General features: G+C 48.9%; 1 protein-coding gene and 1 pseudogene across 2 annotated transcripts in view; both read left to right on the forward strand.

Moving 5' to 3' along the window:
• LOC135032397 (zinc finger protein 585A-like) overlaps nt 1–23,816 on the forward strand; it is a 76,461-nt gene that overhangs the window by 47,722 nt on the left and 4,923 nt on the right. The window lies entirely within an intron of this gene.
• LOC135032399 (5S ribosomal RNA) lies at nt 11,342–11,461 on the forward strand (annotated as a pseudogene).

Raw genomic sequence — 23,816 nt, forward strand, 5'->3', positions numbered from 1 at the left:
GTGCTAGCATTACCTCTGCCTATGGTATTACATGCCCTGAGAGTGTCTCTATTAGCACACGCCGGTCTGTATTTAAACCACTTTTCTCTTACGTTCTAGAGGATGCTGGGGTCCATATTAGTACCATGGGGCATAGATGGGCCCACCAGAAGCCACCGGCACCGCAAGAGTCCAACAGTGTGGGCTGGCTCCTCCCTCCACGCCCCCCCCCACCAGACCCAGTTTAGAAAATGTGCCCGGAGGAGTCGGTCACAACTAGGGGAGCTCTACAGAGCTTTCTTAGTAAAAGTTTTTCTTAGAGTTTTTATATTACAGGGAGGCTGCTGGCAACAGTCTCCCTGCATCGAGGGACTGAGGGGAGGAGCAGTGTCCGCCCTGCGGGGTCTGAGCCACTGTCTCCGCTGACTAGACACTGAGCTCCAGAGGGGATAGATCGCTCCCCGCCACAGGGGAACGCTCACCCCAGCAGCATGCCGCCAACCCCTTACAGAGCTGAAAAGTCATCGGCCCCTGGCAAGCGTGGAGCCGATGTGAAGATGGCGGCAACAGGGTAGGGAGCGCAGTAATAACTGCGCTCCGGGGCTCAGCAGCACTTGGTGCGGCATTGTGTGGGGTGCCCTGAGCCGACGCCTACACCCTATACTGACCACACAGCCTGTCGGTGTCCCTGGATCTCAGCCAGCACCAAAAATCCTTTGGCCAGTATAATCTTCAAGAGCGGGAAGACAACGCCATTACGGGGGCGGAGCTTCTCAGAGCGGACCCAGCAGCGTTCAGTGCCATTTTCCTGTCTGCATCCACGCTGCCTGTGAAGAGCAGTCCCTCCAGAGCAACTCCAGATATCTGTACGGTAGAAGGGGGGGAGGCTGTATATAGGCAGGGTCACCTATTAATGGACACAGTCAGCGCTGGTTTGGGGTCTCCCTATACCTGTGATGCGCTGTGTGTGGGTTGGCTCCAATCTCTGCGTCTCTCTGCCATTCTTGGGGAGGGGGGGGGGGACTGTCTTCCCTTTACCCTGTGTGTATGTGGGGTGTGTGGGGTGTACAAGCAGCCATGTCTAGAGACTCTGTCTCATATGCTGCAGAGGATTTATCTTCTCAGGAAGATCCCATCCCATGTAATCAGGATTGCACTGTTGTAGCGTAGAACCCAGCTAGGGAACCGGAGTGGTTAGCCTCTCTTAGGGGACTATTTCTCAGATTTCTGACCGTGTTGCTAGGACTGAAACTGCCACTCAGGTATTACAGTCCTCGATGGCTGTATGGCCCGGTCCTGTTCCCTCGGGATGTGTTGAATATTGCTGACACAACCCCTGAGCAGGTTGAGGAGGCCTTTTTCACGGATAGCAAGAAAGACCCACTCACCTTCCCTGCATCTAAGGAATTAAATGCTATCTTTGAAAAATCCTGTGAAAACCCGGAGAAAAAATTCCACATCCCTAAAAGGGTTCTGGTTGCTTTTCCCTTCCCGGAGGATGATAGAAAAAAATGGGATACCCCGCCTATAGTTGACGCGTCTGTCTCCATGCTGTCAAAGCAGGTGGTCTTACCTATCCCGGGATCCACCGCGTTGGAAGACCCAGCAGATCGCTAGGTTGATGCTACGCTCAAATCCATTTACACGGCTACGGGGGTGATACTGCGGCCCACTGTTGCCTGTGCATGGATTTGAAAAGCAATAGCAAAGTGGTCAATCACTCTGCAGGAGGACTTGACTATGATGGATAAAGGTGACGTTGATTTGTTTTTACGTAACATACAAGATTCTGCAGGGTTCCTGGTAGAATCCATGAAGGATCTGGGTTCCATGGCTGCGGGGATCTCCGCCACGTCCGTCTCGGCTCACAAGGGTCTCTGGCTGCGCCAGTGGTCTGTGGACGCGGAATCCAGGAAAAGTGTGGAGAACCTACCCTATACAGGTCAGGCTCTTTTTGGGGAGGCGCTGGATGCGTGGATTGCCACGGCTACCGCGGGTAAGTCTCCTTTTCTTCCCTCAGCTGCACTGCACCGGCTACGAAGAAACCTTACGTCACAGTCCTTTCGACCCGCTAGTACTAGAAAGAACAAAGCCTCTCACACCTTCTTTAGAGGTGGTCGAGCCAAATCCAAGAAACCTGCACCTGCAGGTTCCCAGGACCAGAAGCCTGCTTCTGGTGCCTCAAAATCTTCAGCATGATGGTGGACCGCCCAGCCTGGAAGTCGGTCAGGAGGGAGCGAGACTCCGACATTTCAGCCACGTCTGGATGTCATCCGGCCTAGATCCCTGGGTACTGGATATTGTGTACCGGGGGTATAGGCTGGAGTTTCAAACTCTTCCACCTCACCGATTCTGGTCAGGCTTGCCGGCTGACAGGGAAATCCTTCTGGAAGCCATAAAAAAGTTGGTAATGTCAGAAGTCATTGTTCCAGTTCCGCCTCATCAGCTGAACAAGGGTTACTATTTGAACCTTTTTGTGGTATCGAAACCGGATAGTTCGGTCAGGCCAGTTTTGAACTTGAAATTGTTAAACCCTTCTCTAAGGGAGTTCAAGTTCAAAATGGAGCCTCTGAGAGTGGTGATCTCAGGTCTGGCAGAGGGGGAGTTCCTGGTGTCCCTGGACATCAAGGATGCATATCTCCACATTCCGATTTGGTCGCCGCATCAGGCTTATCTCAGGTTTGCACTGTTAGACGATCACTATCAGTTTCAAGCACTGCCATTCGGTCTCTCCACAGCACCGTGGGTCTTCACCAAGGTGATGGCAGAGATGATGGTTCTCCGCAAGCAGGGGGTGAACATAATTCTATATCTGGACAACCTGCTGATCAAGGCATCATCCAGGGAGAAGTTGTTAAGGTCCATTGATCTCACGAAGCATCTGCTCTGGGAGCACGGTTGGATCCTGAACCTTCCCAAGTCTCATCTGGAGCCGACAAGGAGGCTCTCTTTCTTGGGGATGATCCTCGACACGGAGGTGCAGAGGGTGTTTCTCCCGGTGGAGAAAACGTTGGTACAGTCAATGGTCCGGGATGTCTTGAATCCTACCCAGGTATTGGTTCATCAGTGCGTCCGCCTTCTGGGGAAGATTGTTGCCTTATACGAGGCTCTGCAGTACGGAAGGTTTCATGCTTGGTCCTTTCAACTGGATCTCCCGGACCAGTGGTCGGGATCTCACCTACATATGCACCAGAGGATACGTCTGTCGCCGAAAGCAAGGATTTCACTCCTCTGGTGGCTGCAACTGCCTCACCTTCCAGAGGACCGAAGGTTCGGGGTTCAGGACTGGATCCTTCTAACCATGGATGCAAGTCTCAGAGGTTTGGGAGCAGTCGCTCAATGGGAGACCTTCCAAGGAAGGTGGTCAAGTCAGGAATCCTTTCCAATAAACATCCTGGAGCTAAGAGCCGTGTACAACGGCCTTCTGCAAGCAGCACTCCTTCTACAGGATCGGGCTGTTCAGGTGCAGTCGGACAATGTGACCACCGTGGCCTACATAAACCGACAAGGCGGAACGAAGAGCAGGGCTGCAATGTCAGAGGTGAAAAGAATCCTCCTCTGGGCAGAAAGACACGCGGTGGCGATGTCAGCAATCTTCATTCCGGGAGTGGACAACTGGGAAGCAGACTTCCTCTGCAGACACAATCTCCATCCAGGGCAATGGGACTTCCACCCGGAGGTGTTCGAGGAGGTATCCGGTTGGTGGGTGGTTCCCCACATAGACATGATGGCCTCCTGCCTCAACAAGAAGCTGCAGAGGTACTGTTCCAGGTCGAGAGACCCACAAGCAGTGGCAGTGGAAGCACCAGTAACACCGTGGGTATTCCCGCCAGTGTATGTGTTCCCTCCACTTCCTCTCATTCCAAGAGTTCTACAGCTTGTAAGAAGAACAAAGGTTCTGGCAATCCTCATTGCTCCAGACTGGCCAAGGAGGGCTTGGTATGTGGATCTGCTGGATCTACTGCTGGAAGATCCAGGGCCTCTGCCTCTTCAGGAGGATCTTCTAATACAGGGGCCGTTCGCTTATCAGGACTTACCACGGCTACGTTTGACGGCATGGCGGTTGAGCGCCAGATCTTAGCTCGAAAGGGTATTCCGATTGCAGTTATTCCTACCCTGATACAGGCTAGGAAGGGGGTAACGTTTAAACATTACCATCGCATTTGGAAAAAATATGTGTCTTGGTGTGAATCCATGAAGTTTCCTGCGGTAGAGTTTCATCTTGGACGGTTTCTCCTATTCCTGCAAGCAGGAGTGGATATGAGCCTGAGATTGGGATCCCTCAAGGTACAGATTTCGGCTTTATCCATTTTCTTCCAGAAACAATTGGCTGCCCTCTCTGAGGTTCAGATCTTTTTGAAGGGGTTCTGCACATCCAGCCTCCCTGTGTGGCGCCGACGGCACCCTGGGATTTGGACATGGTGTTGCATTTTCTGCAATCAAAGGGGTTTGAGCCTCTACAGGAGGTTGAGGTCAAGTTTCTCACGTGGAAGGCTGTCATTTTGTTGGCATTAGCTTCTGTGCAACATGTGTCTGATTTGGGGGCTTTGTCCTGTAAAAGTACCTAGGGCGGAACTCAGGACACGTCAACAATTCCTTCCTAAGGTTGTGTTGGCTTTTCATATCAACCAACCTATTGTGGTGCCAGTGGCTACTGACTCCTCAATTGCTTCAAAGGCCTTAGATGTTGTGAGGGCTTTGAAGATCTATGTGAAGAGGTCTGCTCGTCACAGAAAGTCGGACTCTCTGTTTGTCCTGTATGATCCCAAGAAAATTGGGTGTCCTGCTACTAAGCAGAATATTTCTCGCTGGATCAGGTTCACCATCCAGCATGCATGTTCTACGGCAGGATTGCCGTGTCCAAAATATGTTAAGGCCCACTCCACTCGTAAAGTGGGTTCTTCCTGGGCGGCTCTCCGGGGTGTCTCAGCTTTGCCGAGCGGCTACTTGGTCTGGGTCGAACACGTTTGCGAAGTTTTACAAGTTAGATACTTTGGCCTCTAATGACCTCAAGTTTGGTCATGCAGTTCTGCAGGAGCCTGCGCGCTATCCCGCCCATTCTGGGTGCTTTGGTACATCCCCATGGTACTAATATGGACCCCAGCATCCTCTAGGACGTAAGAGAAAATAGGATTTTAATTACCTACAGGTAAATCCTTTTCTCGTAGTCCGTAGAGGATGCTGGCCGCTCGCCCAGTGCTTCTTTATCCTGCAGTGGTTTTTTGGTTCAGTACTGCCTGGTTCCTAAGTAAGTTCTGCGTTCTTTACTGTTTCAGTACTGTTTCAGCTGTTGCTGAGTTTTCCGGCATGTTAGCCGGATTTGCCTTGTTGTGTGAGCTGGTATGAATCTCACCACTATCTGTGTATTTCCTTTTCTCGAAGTATGTCGTCTCCTCGGGCACAGTTTCTAGACTGAGTCTCGTAGGAGGGGCATAGAGGGAGGAGCCAGCCCACACTATTAAACTCTTAAAGTGCCAATGGCTCCTGGTGGATCCATCTATACCCCATGGTACTAATATGGACCCCAGCATCCTCTACGGACTACGAGAAAAGTATTTACCGGTAGGTAACCAAAATCCTATTATTTCTCTAAGTAATCGGGGCTGTCTGACATTAGGGGCATAGAGAGAAGTGAGGGTGACATATTTATAATGAATTTTCCCAACTAGAATCTAATATCTACCATTGCAATCCACCCACTTGCTTTCCAGGTGAAAGGGGCAGGATCTATTAGAAAGGATGGATACACCACAGGAGATATAGTATGCTGGGTAGTTATTGGTAAACTGAGGGGGAAAGTGCAATGGAACATGTGATTCCTGAATGTCTACCACCGCCGCCTTCTGGTCAGCAAAATATTTTATTGCAAGACGTCTCTTATGAGGAGAATTAAGACCTTTTACATTAAGAATTAAAAACGTCACCGTGATAGAGAGATCAGATCATGGAATGAAACATCTAGGATCATCTGTGTAAAGTCCATTAGAGTCTGTAGGACATGTGCATACTTCAAACTATCAAATAACAGAAGAAATAAAATAGGGAACAAAAATGGGAGACAAACAGAAATAGCGTCCATAAAGGAGCTAGAGATTCCGTCACTAGGGAACCGTGACAGAAAGGTAGAAAAAGGTGGCGGTCGGGCCTAAAAGGGAAATCCACCGACTACCCCAAGTAGCCATACGAGAGTGCAAAATCTAGTCATCATAGTAATAATTCTACAAAGAAATATCAAATATAGCATAACATACTGTACTACTATTCTTAATCTCAATGTAACCAAAGGAGGTAAAGGCCAAGAACATGTCCAGTTTATGTACTACCAACACTGTTATAAGAGCAACAAGATGTTAAAGACGAATCAGTCATGCTTTGCCTGAACACCTAAGCATTCTAGAAAGGTATTCTGAAACGTGACAGTGGAAAGAATTTCAGACCATATAGCAATTATATAGAACAGGAAATAAAGAGTAAAAAATATATGTTTTAAACTAATAACAGGAGCAAATAAATCTGTCCCAAACATAGATCCATGCCCAGTAACTTAGTCCCAGTTGGCACATGTTACAGTAGGAAACAAACTCTGAGTGTCTGCAAAAGTCTTGCTACTTTAGCATATTACTTCGAGACGGAAGACAACTCCTGCGGGATTGGTTTAGGTTAAGTGTCATGAAGGACTGTCAACAGGAATGTTCCACTTTTTCAGAATAGCAGGAGAAATATCTGCAGATTATCCAGGCACTCAGCTGTGGATGAGGAAGACAAAGCAGCCTCTAGAATGCGTTCTTTAATATGATAAAAGTGGACCCTGAGCAGAGTGTCCCTCGGTGCTTGGATAGGGGCCTGTTTGGACTTTGGGATCTATGGATCCTATCAATAAGAAGGTCAGCGGCAGAAACCTTTGGTGGAAGTTTCTGAAAAGAGAACCGTGGCATAATCATAAAGCTCAGCATTTGTAACAGAATCCGGAACGCCCATTATTCTGATATTATTTCTCCGAGACCTGTCTTCTTAATCAATTACTTTATCACGAATAGAGACCGGGGTCTTCCTGAAGGGTGTCATGCGCTGAAATCAGATCTTTGTGAGACACAACAATCTCTTTCATCTTAGTCTGTACGAGTGCCAATCTCACTGATATCTGACCTCAAAGCTTGAATATTAGAGTTAAGTTCTGAGGTTATTTCAGTCGTTAAATGCAGATAACATAGAATGTTTAGAGCGTAAAGTAACAGGACCATCTAGAGTGTCTTAAGACGTCTTCAGCCATTACAGCTGGGCTGTGCGTCTGACAAGAAGAAGCAGATGATGTTGTAGTGGTCTCAAAAGGACCACCTGAATTCGAGGTACCAAAGAGATGGACAGGCGGGGCCGATTTGGTACCTTTTAACCTTTTTTGGAGGAATAGTAAGCTGACTACAAAGAGACTGACCTCTCAGGGATAGGAAAATACAAATGATCTATAAATAAAAGGTACGCTGTCAGGAGGTTACATCAAGATGACTCCGTTCAAAATGACATTCTTAGTCGGGGTGACGGGGGTATCCGAGCCAAAATTTAAAGTAAACCTGATGTAATGCAACTCAAATAACACAGTAATAACCAAGATATTCCACTAGAGGTCAGTGTGATCACAGACGTGAAGTACTCAGCACAGAGAGACACAAAAGGCAAAATATATTCAGTCGATAAATCCACAAAATAATATACTGTTAGGTTGTATTCAGAGTGTAATGAGCTGTACTCAGACGATACTTGATACTGGGCTCTGCATGTAGACTGAGAGGAAGTAGATTATAGTGGTACCATATAAATAGAAGGTAGTTTCACCTCCAGGCAAATGCTTCAATTTAGTGTAGTGACCCCTGTCCAGCCGTCAGGACACTTATTTTTTTTTTTTTTAAATTGTTTATTTACATTTTCAGGTTATAGACATTACAATAACTTCCCCCCACATGTGGGGTGAACCGTTACGTTTTGACAATATAACAATATACTACTCAAAGCAGTGATATAACCTTAAGACAAAGGATATACGGTTCCCATAATGTAAAACAGAAAAAGAAATTAAAATTGTTTTTGGTACGAGAAACAGTGATGGGTATACAGAGGTTATTCGATTGGGCGGGAACCGAATCTTAAACTCAATATTATAGCAATAAAAAGAAAAAGATTAAAGAGAAAGAGCGAGAAGAAGAGACGGGTAAGATGGGAAGGGAGTAGAGTGGGAGGGGGGGGGGGGAGAGAAACAGGGTTAGTGGGGCCGCTGATGCGTCCCCAGATTCCGCCAACTGCGCTCCTGGTGTCAGAACAGATTGAAGAGTACTACTTGAAGGACACGAAAGGGGTATGCTAAAGGTAAACCCAAGTCTACTCGACCGATTAGGAGATTATAGAAATTATAGTAGGAGAGCCATCGAGCCCCCAGGGGGTCGTGATCTACTTGCAGATGTCTGAGAGTCGAACCATAATTCCCATATCAGGAGGTACTGGTAAGATCTATTATGAAGGTATGCCGTGATTTTTTCCATGCTTGCAAAGTACCATACTTTATTGATGACCTGTTGTATAGGGGGGGGGGGCTCCCTCTGTTTCCAGTGGAGAGCAATTGAGCACCGGGCTGCGTTTAGGATTTGTGTCAGTAGTTTACCAGAGTTTGGAGGTGCGTTAGCAATGGGGAGGCCTAGCAGAAAAGACCAAGGGTCTTTGTGTATCTGGGTCTGGAGCACAACTCTCATCAGGTGTGTGACTGAGTCCCAAAATAGAGTGATTTTAGGGCATGTCCACTATATGTGGAGGAAAGAGCCATGCCCTCCGCATCCTCTCCAGCACATGGGCGATGAGGAGGGAAACATTTTGTGAAGTCTAGAGGGGACAAAATACCACCTATATAAGATTTTATATGCATTTTCCTTTACTAGGGTTGAGATTGAGGACTTCGCGACCGCAGTGAAGACGTCCGACCAATCATAGTCAGTCGGCAACGGGCCTAAGTCCCGTTCCCACTGGAGTATAAAAGCCGGGGTCAACGTCTGGTCCCATGTCTGGAGAAGGGAATACAGTAGGGAGATGATTCCTCGGGCTAGTGGTTTGTGGTAGCAGAGGGATTCCAAGGTGGAGAAAGGTTGGAACGGGGACGGATTCGATAGAGAAGAGACAAAATGTCTCACCTGGAGATAGATAAAAGGATTAGCATCCGGGAAGTCATATTTTGACATGATCTCCGGTAGAGGTGCACAGGTACCCTTGGACAGCACGTCTTGAACAAATCGGATGTTATGTTCCACCCATGGCCGCGAACGGGCCAGAGAATGACCCGGGGCGAAAGAAGGGTTGTCCCACAGGGGGGTTAGCGCCGAGGGGGATGACCGCAAGCGAAAATGGCGCGTGCAATAGTCCCAAGTCTGGCAAGTGAATTCCAACACAGGGTGCAATTGTAAATGGGGAGATCTGGTTCTAGGAGGAGATAAGAGTAGAGACGATAGAGACGAAGTGTGGCTAAGCGCCGTTTCCAGCTGAAGCCAACGTAAAGACTGCGTAGGGGCGAACCAAGCCACCGCCTGACTGAGGTGGGTAGCCAGATAGTAAAGACGGATGTCTGGGAAACCTCTGCCCCCATCCTGCACTGGTTTGCGTAGGGTAGAGAATCCTATCCTAGGGGTCTTGTTTCTCCATACAAAGCGGAGCAACCATGAGTGTATTTGTGCTAAAACCGAGTCCGGGACTTTCACTGGTAGTGTCTGAAACAAATAAAGGAGACGAGGAATGATATTCATCTTCAGGGCAACAATACGGCCCAGCCAGGAAATGATCAATGATTGCCATTTATGGAGGTCGGCCTTAAGATTTTTAAGCAATGGTGAGAAGTTTTCTTTATATAAGTCTCCGTAGCGGCTTGTAATAAAGATCCCTAAGTATCGGATCTTAGAGGCGCACCAGGAAAATTTAAAGTTGTTTTGCATATGGGACAGTCGGGGAGGGGGGATGTGGAAGGGGAGAGCCTCCGTCTTGGACCAGTTAACTTTGTAACCCGAGACACGTCCGTATTCGGACAGGAGTTTAAAAAGGTTCGGCAGAGAAGTGTGCGGTGACGAGAGTGATAGGAGGACGTCATCTGCGAACAGAGAGATCTTGTAGACAGAGCCCCCCACCTCCAGCCCTCCAATATCGGGTGAGGTTCGTATGCGGGCTGCTAATGGCTCTATTACTAGGGCAAAGATCAGAGGTGAGAGTGGGCAGCCCTGTCTGGTACCGTTGGAGATGTATTGAGAAAAATACCAAAAAAGAAATGGAAAAAGAAGTAGACTCTTGTTTGGAAGCACTCTAACTCAGAGGAACTAAGTTGTGTACATGTCTTAGGCTGGTAAAATCATGATTTTATTGAATTCCTATTAAAATATAGAATTATCGGAGTTCAAAACTAGTTCTGTGTGATTCAAGACTATGTGCAAAAATATCTATGTCAATTTAATGGATAATTAGCGAAAATTGCTTATAATATAATGTAAGCCGGACAAACTTTATAATTCACAAAAAAAGGGTGGGACACCTACTAGTCTCAATGGTGTCTGTCAGATTAATATATATGAATATAATATATGACCATCATTCATACTGCAAAAATCCCAAATGGAAAAAGTAGTTGCAGGGAATTAAATCATGGGTCATATGAATCCGAGTACCCATCTGTGATTAGACTTGGGCAGCAAAATTTATTTGCAGTACCAGGATGTTCCAAGGTGGTCTCCCATCCGAGTACTGGTCCGGCCCTCCACTGCTTAGCTTCCAAGATTTTCTGGTGCAAGCAGTGGGAATGTAGGACGGGATAGATGCAGCTAATCCCCGCAGCTCCTGCCCGAGATCGAGCTCCAGCGGATGGGGGGAATATTGCTGCGTCCTGCCGCTAGCGGGTTCCAGACACTGAGGTAGAATTTTATGCCAGTGTCCGCCTCTCTTGTGCCCGTAATCGAGCTCCGGCGGGTGAAAGTAGCCGCTAACTTCCGCGGCGTGTGTGGTTGCCTGGTAACAGGCTGTGATGATCCGGCTTCCAGGCCACGTGTGCGCACCACGTGACCATGTGGGTCCTGACGTACGTTTCGCTGATAGGCTTGATCACAGGACGTGGTTTTGTTATCTATATACAATTAACTGGTGTATAGTACAATACAAATAAGGAAGAATTCACTGTGATTGGATATTTATGGCTTTGATACTTTCTTGCCATATAATTGTCATATCCAATCTGCACTTTTTGAGCCTGCCGTCTAAATGTGTGTCTGTCCCCCTTTTTCATTTTTCTTGTTGAAAATATGAACGATTTCATTTCTAATACAAAGTGACACATGTAAGGGCTAGCTTAAGAAATTGCGGACATACCCCACTGGAGATGCCCAATCTCTTCCGATCTTGGAAGCTAAGCAGTGGAGGGCCGGACCAGTACTCTGATGGGAGACCACCTTGGAACATCCTGGTACTGCAAATAAATTTTGCTGCCCAAGTCTAAGTCACAGATGGGTACTCGGATTCATATGACCCATGATTTAATTCCCTGCAACTACTTTTTCCATTTGGGATTTTTGCAGTATGAATGATGGTCATATATTATATTCATATATATTAATCTGACAGACACCATTGAGACTAGTAGGTGTCCCACCCTTTTTTTGTGAATTCTAAAGTTTGTCCGGCTTACATTATATTATAAGCAATTTTCGCTAATTATCCATTAAATTGACATAGATATTTTTGCACATAGTCTTGAATCACACAGAACTAGTTTTGAACTCCGATAATTCTATATTTTAATAGGAATTCAATAAAATCATGATTTTACCAGCCTAAGACATGTACACAACTTAGTTCCTCTGAGTTAGAGTGCTTCCAAACAAGAGTCTACTTCTTTTTCCATTTCTTTTTTGGTATTTTTCTCACTATATTTTTTGACTCATGGGAGCACCACTGAATGGTAACTATATTTAGTGCACCTTAGAAGATATACCATCTTATATGCACAGTTACCTTAATCTGAAGCAATTCTATAACATAAAATTCAGTTTCTCAGAGGACATTACTCATTACTTTTCGTACAAAAATTGTTGCTAGACCGGTGCGGCTCCCACAAACCCCCTTTTTTTGACCGTTGGAGATGTCCAAAGGGTCTGACTGCACTCCATTCACGGAAACCCTGGCGGAGGGATTCGTGTACAAGGCCTGAATCCCTGCAAGAAATTCCCCCTGAAAGCCAAAGTGAGCAAGGGTTTCGAACATGAAGGGCCACCCTATCCTGTCAAATGCTTTCTCCGCGTCCAAAGAGAGCAGGAGTACGTGTTAGGTTGATGTAGTGAGCCAGACTAACAACACGTCTCGTGTTGTCTCGGGCTTGGCGGCCGGGGATAAATCCCACCTGGTCATTATGGACCAGGTGGGGTAAGACATTCAGTCGGAGGGCTAAGATTTTTGCGTAGATCTTGATATCCGTATTAAGTAGCGAGATAGGTCTGTAGTTCGCACAGTTGGATGTGTCTTTGCCATCTTTGGGAATAACTATAATCTTAGCCTCCAGAGCCGATTTGGAAAAAGAGGCTCCCTGTAAGACGGCATTGAAGAGGGTTGAGAGGTGGGGCGCCAGTTGGGGGAGAAAAGATTTGTAATAGGCGGCCGTGAAGCCGTCTGGACCAGGGGCCTTGTTAAGTTTTTTAGGGATTTGACAACGGTGGCAATTTCTTTGTCGGATATCTTTGAGTTCAGTTCGGCGGAGACCGATGAGCTCAGAGTAGGCAGGTGGCAGTGAGACAGGAAGGTGCGAATGGCCCCAAGAAAGTCCGGGCTTGACTGAGTGGTCCCATGGGCATTATACAACTTCTCGTAGAAGCGGGAAAAAGTGTCAGTGATATGTTTGGGGTCATTTGTTTTCTTACCAGAGGATGACTGGATAGACATTACGTTGTTCCTTGCGAGTTTAGCCCGAAGCCTAGAGGCTAAGAGCCGATCTGCCTTATCCCCTTTTTCATAAAAGGATTGATTGAGCCATTTTAAGCTGGTTTCCACCTTTGCCGTCAGTAACATATTCAGTTCACCCCTGGCCGCAGACAGGGAAGAAAGGTCTGCTTCGGACCCTGTTTGTTTGTGTGTCAGTGAGAGGGAAGTTACCAGGTCCGAAAGCTCCCGAATGCGTCCGGATCTGGCCTTCTTATTATAAGATGAGGCATTGATCAGGCAACCCCGTATTACCGCCTTGTGAGCATCCCATAATAACATCGGGGGAGCCGACGGAGATATGTTTGTCTCAAAATAATGGGAGATTTCGGTGGCTAAATGGGCTTTCGTTTGGGGGTTAAGAAGGAGTCTATCGTTTAACCTCCACACATGGTAGCGGCCGGGAGGATGCGGACCTGGGACATCCACAGTGACCGGTCCGTGGTCCGACCACGTGTTAGGATGAATGGAGGTGTCAAGGATACATTGAGCGGGCTCTGAGCTCAGAAAAATCATGTCCAATCTTGTGTAAACATCATATATGGGGGAATAGTATGTGTAGTCCTTAGCATTCGGTTCCTTCACTTCTCCATGCGTCGAAAGGTGATGTGATAGTAGAAGGTTCAGAGCAGCTGCGTTACGCGTGTGAGAGGGGCGCATAGATCTGGGCAGGGGTTTCGATCTGTCTAGGGCACTGTCCAGAGTCACATTAAAGTCTCCCCCCCCAGTACCACGTTACCCCGTCTGTGCAGGGCTAAGAGGTTATTTAGGGAGTGGAAGAAAGGGGCCTGAAGTTGGTTTGGGGCATAAATATTTAAGAATGTGTAGGGGGACCCATTTAACAGCCCCACTAGAAGCAGGTATCTACCTTCAGGGTCCCTCAGTATTTCAGAGGGGATGAAATCCAAGTGTCTAGCAAAGAGTACTGAGACCCCCTTCTTCTTGCGTATGGGGTCGCAAGCATGGAAAGTGTTTGGGAAGGATTTTGACCTAAGTTCTGGATGTGACTTACCGGTAAAGTGGGTCTCCTGTAGAAATACGATGTCGCCTCTCAGTTGTTTAAGGGATTGAAATAAAAGAGAACGCTTACGTGGGCTATTCAAACCTTTCGTGTTCAGAGTAACTATTCTAAGAACCATGGTATAGGAGCGGAGCTCTCTTCACGTGGCAGCGCATCAGCGGAACCCTGAAAGAGACTGAGGAAAGAGAGGGGGAGAAGGACAGAAAAAGATGGGGAGAAAGAGTAGGAGAACAGATGAGGAACAGGCATGAATTAGTACCAATAACTAGAAGACAAATCAAATCCATTCTCGCTGGTCGGACACAAGGAGGAAATAGACCCGCAGGTCCAGTTCGTCCGACGTCGACCCTGAGGGTCGAGCGGGGGGTGGATGGACCTAGCAGCTCAGAGAGGGGACCGGGTCCCGTGTGTGAACAAACTCGGTTAAAATTTACACATTGCCATTAGTATGCTAAGGGAGCTATAGGGGGAGGGGGGGGGGGGGAGGGGAGCAGAGGCGATGGGGTAAGGGTAATACTTGGCATGGTAATCACATAACTGTAGTAACAGTAAAACTCGGTTGAAATAGATAGAGAGGGCCCGAATCAGTCGGGTCACCCGGGACCGGAGCCCACGCGGCCGCCCGCATAGAGCCCCGGCCCCGAGGGCCCGACCCGGCCCCCACACGGTAAACTTAGTAAGGCAATAAACGGTTAACCGTAACTAGCCCGAGGGCCCCACGCCCTTCGGGGATCTCAACATGGCTCAAAGAGATACCCTAAGGACCTTTAGAAGGCTAATACAATCGTCAAGTCCTTGTAGGAAGAACCACTAATGTTGGATCATGTATCTAGAGAGGCATGAGAAGTAGTTCCGACGGTGGTCCAATTTGGGGATGGGGCTGTGAGGGAAGGGGAGGTGTTGACTGGTAGAGAGCTTTGAGGAGTGGTCTGGGGGCCGGAGATGTTCAGTCGGTGGAGAAGCTGAAGGGCCTCGTCGGGGGATCTGGCGGAGAGGAATTTGCCATCTGCCTTGACTTGGAGGGCAAAAGGGAAGCCCCACCTATATCTGATGTTGTTGTCTCTCAGGGTTTTGGTTATGTCCTTTAGCTCCCTCCTTCTATTTAACGTGACTGGCGACAGGTCCTGGAAGATCGCGAGATCAGAGCCTTCAAAATGGATAGTCGAGGACCTCCGGGCTTTCGCGTAAACTTGGTCTTTGACCACAAAGTAGTGAAAACGCAGGATTACGTCTCTCGGTGTTTTAGCATCTTGGGATCTAGGACGTAGGGCCCTGTGAGCCCTGTCAAGGAGTAGCATGTCATCCGGGATGGAGGGAGCAAGTGAGCGGAAGAGACGGAGTAGATAGTCCGTGAGGTGGTTTTGTTCCACCGTCTCGGGGACGTTACGGATTCTAAGATTGTTCCGACGCCCTCTGTTGTCCAAATCTTCTTGTTTATCCGCTAATAGCATAACGTCTGTACGCATTTGGGTTATCTCCTATTCTGATTCTTGTTGGAAAGCGATAAGCTCCTCTTGTTTCTGTTCAATAGCATCGACCCTGGAGCCCAGACTGTCCACGTCTGTTTTCAGACCTGAGATAGCCTCCTGTACCTCCGCACGTATTGATTTTTTAATATTGCGCATTTCGGACAGGAGAAGGGCGACGTCCGCTTTTGTAGCGGGGGTGGAGGAAGAGTCTTCATCTGAGTCTCGATCAGACGTCGCTGAAGCAGGAGGAGTCGAGGAAGTTTTCCTGGTGGACGGTGGAGCAGAATTCTTGAAGTAGCCCACCAGGTTGTGGGTGTTCGATTTTTTACCCCCTTTAGGCATAGTGGCAGAAAGACGTGAGGTAATATGGTAGTCAACACCTGGGCGGGGTAGCTCCTATAGCATTAGAGTCACACACGTGATCGGGTGCATAACGTATCGAGATCACATGATAGACGTTTCACAGATGGTGATCAGGAAGGTTCAGTCGGGTGCACTATGATGTGTAGGTGTTAATCAGGCCCCAACGCAGTGGGTGTATGCTCCCGGCCCACGGAAAAGTTGGAATCCTCTGGAGACCGAGATGTCCGTTAGGGTCACCCAAGGCCCCGTAGCTGTTATATGTGAGGGTGTAAGGGAGGGCTCCCGCGGTGGGCTTTGAGAGGTCTCATCTTGTAGGGTATTATAGCCCCTCCGAGGTAGCACCAGCCCGTGGGAGCACAATTTAGCCTTGGTAGGGTATATTAAAGGAGAGAGGGCAATTGCAGGGTGAAGTGGTCGCTGCACATCAGGTTTTCCCCCCTCACAATTTGGCGTAGTGAGCAGCAGTGCCGAGGTACTGGGCACGGGGGTCTAGGCGGGGGTTCTGAGGGGTGCTGGGAACCCAATCCCCCAGCGGCGTTTTCAAGATGGCCGCCGGGCTTCACGCACTCTTGCCGTGCGGCACTATTTTGTGTTCGGTGCGATGAAGAGGTAGAGGTAATAGGGCCTCTTCTAGGTATGTAGCCGCCAGCCGAGCAATCAGGAGCGGTGTCAGAGGCCGCAAAATCTATCCGCGGCTATCGCGGGTGCGGCCCCGCAATCGAGGTCCCGGTCTGAGGCCCGCCGCTAGGCCGTGTCTCGCGGGAGCTCCGGGGACCGCTTCTCGGGTCCGCGGCACGGAGCAGGTTACAGCAGGTGAAGCGGTATAGGCACGGGCCGCGGGGAGAGGGAGGGAAGAGCCCCGATGCTGCGCTGGTGTGCACCGGTAAGGGGGGGACTCACCCACCGTACTGAGCCGCCTCCGCACACGATCCCGATGGCTGCTGCAGGGATCATGCAGGTCACACGGTCCCGATGGCTGCTGAGGATATCGCTTTCCGTCGGTCCGGCGTATGGGCTCGTCCTCCCGGTCTTCCCGGACGGCAGTCCCGATCAGCCTCACTTCCGGTGGGGTGGGAGGCCGCACCACAGACCCCGGCTTCTTATGGAGGGGAAGGCCGCAACCTGCAGGAGCCCTGACAAGGGCTCCCCGGCTCCGCAACCGACACCCTCTGGTACTAGCTGGAACAGGGAGCCGGTATACTCGTTTAGAGGTGTGTGGTGACCTGTGAAGTATATTTTATAGGTGATAGAAGGCCCAAACCTACAGGAGCGCACACACTTCACCTCTTCTCGGCTTGCTAGCCAGGCCACGCCCCCCCGTCAGGACACTTATTTAGTAGTTTATATAAATTTTCTCTGACGTCCTAGTGGATGCTGGGGACTCCGTAAGGACCATGGGGAATAGACGGGCTCCGCAGGAGACTGGGCACTCTAAAGAAAGATTTAGTACTATCTGGTGTGCACTGGCTCCTCCCTTTATGCCCCTCCTCCAGTTAGAATATGTGCCCGGACAGAGCTGGGTGCTTTTAGTGAGCTCTCCTGAGCTTGCTAATAAGAAAGTATTTTAGTTAGATTTTTTATTTTCAGAGAGCTTCTGCTGGCAACAGACTCTCTGCTACGTGGGACTGAGGGGAGAGAAGCAAACCTACTAACTGCGGCTAGGTTGCGCTTCTTAGGCTACTGGACACCATTAGCTCCCGAGGGATCGAACACAGGACCTGACCTTGTCGTCCGTTTCCGGAGCCGCGCCGCCGTCCCCCTCGCAGAGCCAGAAGACGGAAGCCAGCGGGTGAAGCAAGAAGACGTCAAAATCGGCGGCAGAAGACTCCTGTCTTCATATGAGGTAGCGCACAGCACTGCAGCTGTGCGCCATTGCGCCCACACTAACCCACACACTCCGGTCACTGTAGGGCGCAGGGGCGGGCGCCCTGGGCAGCAATTGATACCTCCTGGCAAAAGCTGCATATATACATCTGGGCACTGTATATATGCATGAGCCCCCGCCAGTATTTTTACACAAAATCGCGGGACAGAAACCCGCCGCTGAGGGGGGGGGCCTTCTTCCTCAGCACTCACCAGCGCCATTTTCCTTCCACAGCTCCGCTGAGAGGAAGCTCCCCAGGCTCTCCCCTGCAGAATCACGGTAGAAGGGTAAAAAAGAGAGGGGGGGGGGGCCCACATAAATTTAGGCGCATTAATCATAATACAGCAGCTACTGGGTAAACACTAAGTTCCTGGGTTATATAGCGCTGGGGTGTGTGCTGGCATACTCTCTCTCTGTCTCCCCAAAAGCCTTTGTGGGGTCCTGTCCTCAGTCAGAGCGTTCCCTGTATGTGTGCGGTGTGTCGGTACGCCTGTGTCGACATATTTGATGAGGAAGGATACGTGGAGGCAGAACAAGTGCAAACAAATGTGGTGTCGCCCCCGACGGGGCCGACACCTGATTGGATGGATATGTGGAAGGTGTTAAATGATAATGTAAACTCCTTACATAAAAGGTTGGATAAAGCTGATGCTTTGGGACAGTCAGGGTCTCAGACCATGCCTGATCCTACAGCGCAGAGGCCCTCAGGGTCTCAGAAGCGCCCACTATCCAAAATGGTTGACACAGATATCGACACGGATTCTGACTCCAGTGTCGATGACAATGATGCAAAATTGCAGCCTAAAATTACTAAAGCCATCCGCTACATGATTATAGGAATGAAGGATGTTTTACACATTTCAGAGGAAAACCCTGTCCCTGTCAAGAGGGTTTATATGTATGGGGAGAAAAAGCAAGAAGTGACTTTTCCCCCTTCACGTGAGTTGAATGAATTATGTGAAAGAGCGTGGAATTCCCCTGTTAAAAAAGTCCTGATTTCCAAAAGGTTACTTATGGCGTATCCTTTCCCGCCAGTGGACAGGGTGCGCTGGGAATCCTCCCCTAGGGTAGATAAAACTCTGACACGCTTATCTAAGAAGGTGGCCCTGCCGTCACAGGATACGGCTGCCCTAAAGGATCCTGTGGATAGAAAGCAGGAAGGTATCCTGAAGTCTGGATGTGTAGTGCTGTAGCAGCATGGACAGATAATCTGTCTGAGGAGCTGGATACCTTAGACAAGGATACCATTTTACTGACCCTGGGGCATATAAAAGACACTGTCCTATATATGAGGGATGCCCAGAGGGACATTTGCCTACTGGGCTCTAGAATTAATGCAATGTCAATTGCTGCCAGGAGGGTCCTGTGGACTCTGCAATGGACAGGTGATGCCGACTCCAAAAAACACATGGAGGTGTTACCTTACAAGGGTGAGGAATTGTTTGGGGGCGGTCTCTCGGACATGGTTTCCACAACTACTGCTGGGAAGTCAAACTTTTTGCCATATATTCCCTCACAACCTAAGAAAGCACCGTATTACCAAATGCAGTCCTTTCGCTCGCAAAGAAGCAAGAAGGTGCTTCCTTTTTTGCCAGAGGCAGGGGTAGAGGAAAAAAGCTGCACCTTACAGCTAGTTCCCAGGAACAGAAGTCCTACCCGGCTTCCACTAAATCCACTGCATGATGCTGGGGCTCCACAGGTGGAGCCAGGAGCGGTGGGGGCGCGTCTCCGACATTTCAGCCACCAGTGGGTTCGCTCACGGGTGGATCCCTGGGCTATACAGATTGTGTCTCAGGGATAAAAGCTGGAATTAGAAGTGATGCCTCCTCACCGTTACCTCAAATCGGCCCTGCCAACTTCCCCCATAGAAAGGGAAGTAGTGGTAGCGGCAATTCACAAGCTGTTTCTCCAGCAGGTGGTGGTAAAGGTTCCCCTTCTTCAACAGGGGAAGGGATACTATTCCACAATGTTTGTGGTACCGAAACCGGACGGTTCGGTTAGACCCATATTAAATTTAAAGTCCGTGAACATTTATCTGAAAAGATTCAAGTTCAAAATGGAATCGCTCAGAGCAGTCATTGCAAGCCTGGAAGAGGGGGATTGCTTACTTGCATGTCCCCATTTATCCGCTTCATCAGGAGTACCTCAGATTTGTGGTACAGGACTGTCATTACCAATCCCAGACGTTGCCGCTTGGGCTCTCCACGGCACAGAGAATATTTACCAAGGTAATGCCAGAAATGATGGTGATCCTGAGAAAGCAAGGAGTCACAGTTATCCCATACTTGGACCATCTCATAAAGGCGAGGTCCAGAGAGCAGTTGCTGATCAGCGTAGAGCGCACTCAGGAAGTGTTGCAACAGCATGGCTGGATTCTGAATATCCCAAAGTTGCAGCTGATTCCTACGACGCGTCTGCCCTTTCTGGGCATGATTCTGGACACAGCCCAGAAGAAGGTGTTTCTCCCGGTGGAGAAGGCTCAAGAGCTGGTAACTCTAATCAGAGACCTCTTTAATCCGAAACAGGTGTCGGTGCATCACTGCACGCGAGTCCTGGGAAAGATGGTGGCATCGTACGAAGCCATTCCCTTCGGCAGGTTCCATGCGAGGATCTTTTAATGGGATCTGTTGGACAAATGGTCCGGATCGCATCTTCAGATGCATCGGCTGATCACCCTGTCCCCCAGGGCCAAGGTGTCTCTTCTGTGGTGGCTACAGAGTGCTCACCTTCTCAAGGGCCGCAGGATCGGCATACAGGACTGGGTCCTGGTGACCACAGAGGCGAGCCTCCGAAGTTGGGGGGCAGTCACTCAAGGAAAAAACTTCCAAGGGTTGTGGTCAAGTCAGGAGGCTTGTCTGCACATAAATATCCTGGAACTAAGGGCCATATACAATGCCCTGAGTCAAGCGGAGCCCCTGCTTTGCAACCAACCGGTGCTGATTCAGTCAGACAACATCACCGCGGTGGCTCATGTAAACTGCCAGGGCGGCACAAGAAGCAGAGTCGCGATGGCGGAAGCTACAAGGATTCTCCGGTGGGCGGAGAATCACGTGCAAGCACTGTCAGCAGTGTTCATTCCGGGAGTGGACAACTGGCAGGCAGACTTCCTCAGCAGGCACGACCTCCACCCGGGAGAGTGGGGACTTCATCAAGAAGTCTTTGCGCAGATTGTAGGTCGGGAACTGCCACAGGTAGACATGATGGCATCCCGCCTCAACAAAAAACTACAAAGATAGTGCGCCAGGTCAAGAGACCCTCAGGCGATAGCTGTAGACGCACTGGTAACACCATGGGTGTTCCAGTCGGTCTATGTGTTACCTCCTCTTCCTCTCATACCCAAGGTGCTGAGAATCGTAAGAAGAAGAGGAGTGAGGACAATACTCATTGTTCCGGATTGGCCAAGAAGGACTTGGTACCCGGAACTGCAAGAAATGCTCACAGAGGACCCATGGCCTCTGCCTCTCAGACAGGACCTGTTGCAGTAGGGACCCTGTCTGTTCCAAGACTTACCGCGGCTGCGTTTGACAGCATGGCGGTTGAACACCGGATCCTAGCGGAAAAAGGCATTCCGGATGAAGTTATTCCTACGCTGATAAAGGCTAGGAAGGACGTGACAGCAAAGCATTATCACCGCATATGGCGAAAATATGTTGCTTGGTGTGAGGCCAGGAAGGCCCCTACAGAGTAATTCCAACTGGGCAGGTTTCTGCACTTTCTACAGTCTGGAGTGACTATGGGCTTGAAGTTGGGATCCATAAAGGTCCAGATTTCGGCCCTATCTATTTTCTTTCAAAAGGAACTGGCTTCTCTTCCTGAAGTTCAGACGTTTGTTAAGGGAGTGCTGCATATTCAGCCCCCTTTTGTGCCACCAGTGGCACCTTGGGATCTCGACGTGGTGTTGGGTTTCCTGAAATCCCACTGGTTTGAGCCACTCAAGACCGTGGAGCTGAAGTATCTCACGTGGAAAGTGGTCATGCTATTGGCCTTAGCTTCGGCTAGGCGTGTGTCAGAATTGGCGGCTTTGTCGTGTAAAAGCCCCAGTCTGGTTTTCCATATGGATAGGGCAGAATTACGGACTCATCCACAATTTCTGCCAAAGGTGGTGTCATCTTATCATTTGAACCAACCTATAGTGGTGCCTGCGACTGCTAGTGACTTGGAGGATTCCAAGTTGCTTGATGTAGTCAGGGCTTTGAAGATTTATGTAGCCAGGACGGCTGGTGTCAGAAAAACTGACTCGCTGTTTATCCTGTATGCCCCCAACAAGTTGGGTGCTCCTGCTTCAAAGCAAACCATTGCCCGCTGGATTTGTAACACGATTCAGCAGGCTCATTCTGCGGCTGGATTGCCGCATCCACAATCAGTGAAAGCCCATTCCACAAGGAAGGTGGGCTCTTCTCCGGCGGCTGCCCGAGGGGTCTTGGCATTACAGCTTTGCCGAGCTGCTACTTGGTCGGGTTCAAACACATTTGCAAAATTCTACAAGTTTGATACCCTTGCTGAGGAGGACCTTGTGTTTGCCCATTCGGTCCTGCCGAGTCATCCGCACTCTCCCGCCCGTTTGGGAGCTTTGGTATAATCCCCATGGTCCTTACGGAGTCCCCAGCATCCACTAGGACGTCAGAGAAAATAAGATTTTACTTACCGGTAAATCTATTTCTCGTAGTCTGTAGTGGATGCTGGGCGCCCGTCCCTAGTGCAAACTTTCTGCAATACGTGTATATAGTTATTGCTTAATAAAGGGTTATGTTATGTTGGCATCCATTGTTTGATGCCCTGTTGTTGTTCATACTGTTGACTGGATATCACAAGTTATACGGTGTGATTGGTGTGGCTGGTATGAGTCTTACCCGGGATTCCAAAATCCTTTCCTTATAATGTCTGCTCTTCCGGGCACAGTTTCCTTAACTGAGGTCTGGAGGAGGGGCATAGAGGAAGGAGCCAGTGCACACCAGATAGTACTAAATCTTTCTTTAGAGTGCCCAGTCTCCTGCGGAGCCCAAAATTGAATACAAAAGATTGGCGCTCTACAGTACACACACTATATCTAGTTAGATTCAGACGGCTGCTCACCAGTTGTGGGCGGGCTGCCCCAACAATGGATCAAAATGAATGTGAAAAAAGAAAAAATGGGAGCGCAGGATGAATCCAATAAGTATTTTTTATTAAAATATGGTTATATCAACCACATAAAAGTACAGTGCATGAACTAGCCTAAAAATAATGAACAATTAATAATGTATAAATATATACAAGACTGCCGTATCTCCTGAACCAATATGAATAAGAAAACCTTTAATAAACCCTAATTAAGGGCTGCATTGATGCTTCATGAAAATCAGCCGTGCGTCCACGGGCTGAAGTATTTGTAAAAAGGAGACTGATGAAAAGTGCCTCTGTTATAAATCACTGTTAAAGTGTACACTCTCTTCTCCTTGTACACAAAAGAACCTCATTGGCAAAGTGTATCCCAGTATTGAACTTGCGGACAACCGTGCTGTATTATTAAATGGCAAATCGACAGTGATGATCAAATTCACTTTGTAGTATGTCACCTGATGTGAGAGCCTCTCCGTCAAAGGCGCTGTACTGAGCCGGGTTTGCAGCGGCTCTATGCAGTGAAAGTACAGCTGATCACGTCACCAAAGCTTTTTATTAATTTCCTTCTGATGAAACGGCCAGCGTTGTAGGCCGAGAAACGCGTTAAGGTACTCCATTGAAGGACTTCATTTGACTGCTGCATTCTCCTGACACTCTGTGAGCCGCATATATCGAGTGGACCGTAACCGCAATTATAACGGACTTTCCACCAGCGGCTGGGGACTCTGCTGCTTCAATCTTTCTGCACTGCTGCACGTTTAAATCGGTACAGTACCCTTCAGCGGAGAAAAACAACCGTGTTCATCTGGATGGTTCACTGGTGACGTGATCAGCTGTACTTTCACTGCATAGAGCCGCTGCAAACCCGGCTCAGTACAGCGCCTTTGACGGAGAGGCTCTCACATCAGGTGACATACTACAAAGTGAATTTGATCATCACTGTCTATTTGCCATTTAATAATACAGCACGGTTGTCCGCAAGTTCAATACTGGGATACTCTTTGCCAATGAGGTTCTTTTGTGTACAAGGAGAAGAGAGTGTACA

Source organism: Pseudophryne corroboree, unplaced genomic scaffold (genome assembly GCF_028390025.1).
Source record: "Pseudophryne corroboree isolate aPseCor3 unplaced genomic scaffold, aPseCor3.hap2 scaffold_543, whole genome shotgun sequence".
In the NCBI taxonomy this organism is placed as follows: domain Eukaryota; kingdom Metazoa; phylum Chordata; class Amphibia; order Anura; family Myobatrachidae; genus Pseudophryne; species Pseudophryne corroboree.